Source organism: Xyrauchen texanus, chromosome 43 (assembly GCF_025860055.1).
Source record: "Xyrauchen texanus isolate HMW12.3.18 chromosome 43, RBS_HiC_50CHRs, whole genome shotgun sequence".
In the NCBI taxonomy this organism is placed as follows: domain Eukaryota; kingdom Metazoa; phylum Chordata; class Actinopteri; order Cypriniformes; family Catostomidae; genus Xyrauchen; species Xyrauchen texanus.
Genome location: NC_068318.1, coordinates 781,564 through 788,941, shown reverse-complemented (window position 1 = coordinate 788,941; position 7,378 = coordinate 781,564). Strand labels below are relative to the sequence as shown.

The 7,378-nt window shown below is 37.3% G+C and overlaps 1 pseudogene; it reads left to right on the top strand.

Moving 5' to 3' along the window:
* LOC127635488 (uncharacterized) overlaps window positions 1–7,378 on the top strand; it is a 35,603-nt pseudogene that overhangs the window by 1,976 nt on the left and 26,249 nt on the right.

Here is a 7,378-nt window from a genome sequence, read left to right as displayed (position 1 = left end):
GTTGTCTTTTTTCTTTGACGACTGTAATGTATACCTTTGTATGAATCTTCCATTCCTCAAAACAATGATTGACTGACAAGTTTCTAGAGAAAGCTGTTTCTTTTATGTCATTTTGACCTAATATTGACAACACATGCCAGTCTGTTGCATACCAACATACTACAGCATCATCAACAGGTACACGAGATATCTCTCTCTATCTATTACTCTCTCTCTCTCACACACACACACACACACATACATCCTTGTTTCTCCAATAACATTTTAGAAACAGGCCAAGCCATGATACAAGTAGTTCTAAAGTGATGTTTTTGAGAGGCTTGGTCACATCATTTGTTTTGAACCAGCAACGGCAGATCCATACTCAGTTTCTTCTAAAAAAAATATAATTTACTTGTTCACTGAGTTGAGGTATATAACACGCTCGCAATCATGCGATATGTCCATAAATCAGCACTGCTATGATTGCCTGCTGCTTAATCACAGCAGTGCTGATGCAGGGCCATATCGCACGATTGCGAGTGTGATGTTGCTTAAATAAACTCAGCAAAAAAGAAACATCCTCTCACTTTCAACTACTTTTATTTTCAGCTAAATTAATGTGTATAAATATTTGTATGAACATAAAAGATTCAACAACTAAGACACGTTTCACAGACGTAATAACGTGACAACATAAATTAAATAATCTGTCCCTGAACAAATGGGGGGTCAAAATGAAAAGTGGAGTTTATGGTGTGGCCACCAGGTGCATTAAGTACTGCAGCGCATCTCCTCCTCATGGAATGCACCAGATTTGCCAGTTCTTGCTCTGAGATGTCACCCCACTTTTCCACCAAGGCACTTGCAAGCTCCCGGACATTTCTGTGGAGAATGGCCCTAGCCCTCACCCTCTGATCCAAAAAGTCCCAGACGTGCTCAATTCAAATGGGATCTGGGCTCTAGAGAGACTCGTCAGTGAAGAGCAGTCCTGTCTGGTCCAGCGAAGGTTTTTTTGCCCATAGGTTACGTTGTTGCCAGTAATGTCTGGTAACCTCTCAGCCTATTGCGGACAGTCTGAGCACTGATGGAGGGATTCTGCGTTCCTGGTGTAACTTGTTGTTGCCATCCTGTACCTGTCCTGCAGGTGTGATATCCGGATGTACCGATCCTGTGCAGGTGTTGTTTCATGTGGTCTGCTACAGCGAGGATGATCAGATGTCCTTCCTGTCTCAACAATAAAGATCTGTAAAGTTATTTGGATTTTTACAAAATTATCTTTAAAATACAGTGTCCTGAAAAAGGCACGTTTATTTTTTGTGTATACACAACAGTTAGTTCTGGTCCTCAAATCTGATTGGACGAGAGACGTTCCATGAGCACTGATCTGACACATCATTACAGCACTTGGACACTGCACTGTGTGTATCACTCCACTTGTGTTTGTGCCGTTCTAAACTAAAGTGTAAGACCAGTGCATTAAGAGTTACTGTATAAGTGTCTCTTACATGTATTTATATATTTTTTGACATTACATATGTAGCCAGCAGGTGGTGGCAAATTATATTTTTTTTGTGTAATATGAGGCAGTTAGGTGACGTGAAGTGAATCCGCATCAGTCATTGTTTATACACAACAGCTCTTCGTGATCGCTCGTCGATCAAGCTCTTCGATCGCTTGAAACACAGCGTTTCATAACAGCTTTACAGAAGATCAGGCAATAACAGACGAAAAACTGTAAAGTCTATAATGTCAATGAATCATCATTGTGTAATTAGATAAAATGCGATTGTTAATCGTGTTTAAAAATAAGTTGTTAAATAATAATTGTATTAATAACCCCAGTGAGCAAGCTGAAGGCGACTGTGGCAAGGAACACAAAACTCCATAAGATGTTGATTAATGGAGAAAAATAACCTTGGAAGAAACCAGATTCACTGTGGGGCACTAAAAGCTGCCAGGCTAACATCATGAATATAATGTAAATATTACTCAGGTAACGTCATGGTTTAAAATTATTAAACTAAGAAAGTGTTAAGGGTCAGTGTTTAAACATCGATTTTGTTTGAACTGTAAGATTAATGACCAATGTCTTTGAAGTCCAGAAGTTCACATAGATGCAATTGTCCTTGTTAATTGGCTAATGAAGACTTTTGTTGGCAATTGTTAGTCTATGCATTCCATTTCAAGATCGTAGTCCATCAATAGACCGGAGGTGATGCAGGCAGAGATCAGGGATGTGAAATGCAGTTCAACCTCGCCGGTAATGGTGAGGTTCGGTGTGATCCATCCTAAATCCAAGGTTCAGGCATGTGAAGTATCCCATGTCTTATGGTTGGAGTTCGCATCAATTCATCATCTGAAGTCCATTATAATAAACTGAAGTGATGTTTGGCAGGCATTTAGTCATCATCATTTAGTGACTAATATTCTTCAGTTCTAGCTCTTTATGACCTATGACAGAGAAGGATTGAAGTTGCACGTGAGGAAAATTATTAGACACTGTTTTCTGAGGTGCTATGACAGATGATTCCAATTTTATTTCTGATTATTTAAATTTTATCTATAAAGAAATTCATGGTCATTGTTCTTGTGCTGCGACATAATATCTGGTTCTGTTGAGGCTTTATTCCTAACCAATTTAGCCACAGTACTGAATAAACATCTAGGATTGCAGAGGTTATTTTCTATGAGTTTACTAAAATATGCTGACCTGGCAGCTTTTAGTGCCTGTCTGTAGCTACAGACACTATCATTCCATGCACCACAAAATACTTCTTATTTTGTATTTTTCCACATGCGCTCCATTTTCAGAGCTGCTCTCTTGAGAGCACGAGTGTGATCATGGTGCAGGGCTTATTTCTTACATTTTCTTTAATCGAAGTGGGGCGACAATATCAAGAGTGCTAGAGAAGACTGCATTTATATATATTTTTTGTTATTTCATCAAGTTCTTCTGGGCTTTTAGTTTATTGAGTGTATGAGATAGATCTGGAAGATTATTAGTGAAGCTATCTTTAGTGGTCGAAAGAATGAATAGTTCTACCTGAATGATAGCGTGGTGTAGATTGAGTAACATTAGCTGATTGCAGCATACAAGAGACGTCATCATGAATCGAGATGTCATCGCTCTGCTACAGAATTTCTATATTATCAACATCAACTCCATATGACAGAATTAAATCTAGTGTATGATTATGGCGATGAGTTGGTCCTGTTACATTTTGTCTGACTCCAAGAGAGTTGAGAATATCAATAAATGCTAATCCCAATGTATCATTTTCATTATCTATGTGAATGTTGAAGTCATCAACAATTAAAGCTTAAAGTAACTTCAAGATCTGATTAGATAATTCACCAAGGAAATCAGAATAAGGCCTGGGTGATCTATAGATTGTATACAATGTAGCAAGGACAAAAGACGACAGAGATTTTTTATTTATATCTGATGGTGTCACATTAAGCATTATTAATTCAAAACACTTACATTTATATCCTGTCCTCTGAGTAACACTAAAAACTTCACTGTAAATTTTATCAACATCTCCTCCTCGACCCTTCAGACGAGGCTCATGTTTATAACAATAACCTGGGAGAGTAGATTCATTTAAACTAATATATTCATCCAGTTTAAGCCAGGTTTCAGTCAAACAGAGCGCATCCAATCAATTTACAATTAGTGCTTTGGGTAAAAAGAGATCTAATATTTAGTAGCCTTATTTTTATATGATGTGTATTTTTAATTTGTTTGTTTTGTTCAAGTTTGACCTTAACCAAATAATTTATAAATGATTTTAAATGGATCATACAGATCATAACCCTAACCCTAACCCTAACCTGGCATAATCCGGATAGTCGAGGAGGAGATGTTGCTAAAATGTAGTAGTGTTTGGTAGTTCGGGGAACAGAAACAGTCTCTATGAGATATCTAGGTGATACAGTCTCTATGTGTTATAGTTTATGTGACCTGTGTGACGTCTCAAGGCCTAGCAGTTCAAATTAACCAGTTTGTCTGCTTCCTGACCTGGGCCCCAGTTAGTTAAATACTATCATTATTAAGACTATGAGCCAAATTACTAGAGAGGAGAGCGGCACCTTCCCTGGAGGGATGGAGTCTATTTAGCAGGTCAGGTCTACCCCAAAAATGCTTCCAATTGTCTATAAATTCTATAAATTGTCTATAAATTATATATTCTTCAGACACCACTCAGAAATCCAGCCTTTCAGTGACACTAATCACTAATGTGTAATAAACCTCATCACCATGACGAGCAGGGAGGGGACCAGAGCACATTACAGTGTCTGGCAAAATTGCAAACCTCTTTAACATTATCTTTAGTGATCTCCAACTGGTGAAGCCGGACATCATTAGTGCCGACATGGATAACAATTTTAGAAAATCAACATTTAGCTAATGCTAATAGCCAGCACTTGTAAATTTGATTTGATGTCAGATGCTCTGGCCCCCGAAATGCAATTAACAATAGTGGCTGGAGTCTCTATTTCCACGTTCCTTACAATAGAATCGCCAATAACAAGGGCTCTTACAACATGATTCTCAGTGGGTGTATCACTGAGTGGGGAGAATAAATTGGAAACCCTATACGAGTATGCAGATTGGAAACAGTGCAGATTGTGCCTGAAAAAATTTAGGAAAAAGTTGTTTATTACTAGTATTATAATTTATTGTTCTTTTGAAAAAGTTACTGGAACCACTTTACCATAAGGTTTTATTCATTAACTTGTTACTACTAAACTTTCAAGAACCTTTTCCCACCATGACTGACGTAAGGGAATCCATCACCACCTATATTGAGATTAGATGTGAACAAATATGGTTGTATCAGTTCTCATTTAATTCCCAACAAATATGGGTTTATCAATTACTGATTCTTCACCACCAGTCCTAACTATGATGTTAAAACCTTACAAAATGCTAATAGTAAATTTTTCTAACCCTTAAGCATGCTACATTGTTTCAAACCTTCATATTAAGTTTGGAATTGATATAATTAGATAGATAGTAATATATAACTCAATATATCTTGGACTATTACTCAGTTTCAGTTTGTCTTGTAATAAATCACACATTATGATCGCAAAACATTGTTATAAAATAACATTGATCATGCAATGTCTAGTAATGGGCATAAAGGGTTAGTCCACCAAAAAAATTACAATTCTCTCATCATTTACTAACCCTCATACCCAGGTGTGTATGGCCTTCTTACATTTGAAGAAAAATATCTCAGTAGGTCTTTAAATTGCAAGTGGATGGTATTCAGACTTTTGAAGCTCCAAAAAGAACAGACAGTCATCATAAACATCATAAATGGACCCTAGCATTTAAATTAATTTCTTCTAAAGAGACATAATCGCTTTTAATGTGGAAAAGATAATTATGTAAGTACTTTTTGTGGTGAATATCAGTTAAGATGACATTCCAGGGACCAGTTTATGGCAGGGCCCCTCTCTAACTGTTGTGTGGTGAACATAAGTTAAGATGGCATTCCAGGGACCAGATAATGGCAGGGCCCCTCTCTAACTGCCGTGTGGTGAAAATCAGTTAATATGGCATTCCAGGAACCAGTTTATGGCAGGGCTCCTCTATAACTGCCGGTGTGGAAGATGATGTTCTCACTGTGATTGGATCCTTGGTGAATGAACATAAACAAATGTTCAACAACATCAGACAAGATGCTAAGACAACTGCCAGACTGCTTACAGGGCAGGGAAAGGGACCTTCTGCTCCCACCACCAAGGTGAGGACTTCTTATTGGACTACAGGTTGACTTTAACTCATCAAACTCATTCCTAAGGTTTTGGCAAAAACTGCTATGAATTCCTTCAGGACTCCCGGATGCAGCAGTAGTGGAGGGCCACAGAGATCTATTGATACCTATGTGTGGAGCCCTTACTTTATGTTAAATAAGTTCCACTCTTGGGTGGGCAACACTGTGGCAACTTCAGACACCAGTGGCCAGTCACACTCTAGGATCGGAAAGGAGCCAGATTCCAATCTCCTCCTCATCAGAAAGGGATAAATATGTCCACACACCATTGTCCTGCATTACCAACTCGACGAGGAAGGAGACGTTAGGAGACACACCACGTCCTGAATTTCTGACCTGACAAGGAGATAGTTGAGGTTAATGTTATATTTGTATATTCATTTTATATCCTTTGCATGCTGGCTCCTCAGTGATGTAGTGATTAAATGATTAAATGTACTTAAATATATTTAATATATTTAATGTATAGTAACATTTATACAGTTAATAATGGCCCTAAAATAAAATACAACAACAAAAAATAAAAACAGAAAAGATCAGACGCCATTAAAAAATATGAAAAAGTGCTTTTGATACTCTCAATGTATTGTTGTAAAAAAAAATGTGGTTGTTTGTTTTGCATTTTTGAGTTCAATGTATGTCCAAGAGCAGCAAGAACTGCAAAATGTTTTCTATTGTTTTCCAAAAAAGAAAATCATCAATCCGACAAATCTCATCGCCAAAGTTAGCATATATAAACAGCTGCTTACCTCCATTGCAGTGACGATTCTTCCAGCATTCGGCCCCACCCATTGCCCATGAACAGACCCATGCAAGTGTTTCGGATCATCTGATTGCAACTCTGCTGCAAAGCATTCGCCTTCATCAGAACAGCTCTTCCCTCTAAATCATCTCGTTTTCAACAGAAGCTGCTGCAGCATCTCATTTGTTTTACAGCATCGACTGCTACCACTTATGTGCTACTTTTGCTCTGTTTTCTTTCTAATCTCCATTCGCCGAAGCAGACCATTGCGCAACATCTGCCACCATTTTGGCACCATTTACACAATTTCTTGAGAACATCTTGAGATCTCTTAGTTCGAATTTGCACTCCATCAAGTGTTTTGAACGCAAGAACGTAACGCTTGTTTGTGTTGTGCTGTCTACTGGATGGTTGCATTATATATATATATATATATATATATATATATATATATATATATATATATATATATATATATATATAATATATGTGAATTGTTCTTTCACTGTATAAACTACCCTCTGGAGTAAACAGGGGGTACTACAAGCTTCTATTTCTCAGGAATCTTTTTTATTACGGCCAGGGGCATTGCGATTAATTACGTTAATGTTTTTAGCGCGTTATTTTTTATAAAATTAAACGCATGGGATTAACGCGTTAAATAGACGGGCTAATAAAAATATAAGTCTGAATGGACCATTTTATATTTTATGTTAAGTGAGAATCTACTAAAATAAAATAAAAATAAATTAAAAAAAATACGTTCAGGGGCTACGCGTAAATAAAGCACATTCAGCGTGGTAATAAGTGAATAGGATAGGATGCACTATATTCCTGCTTTAGAGAGAAATATTTATCTCTAACG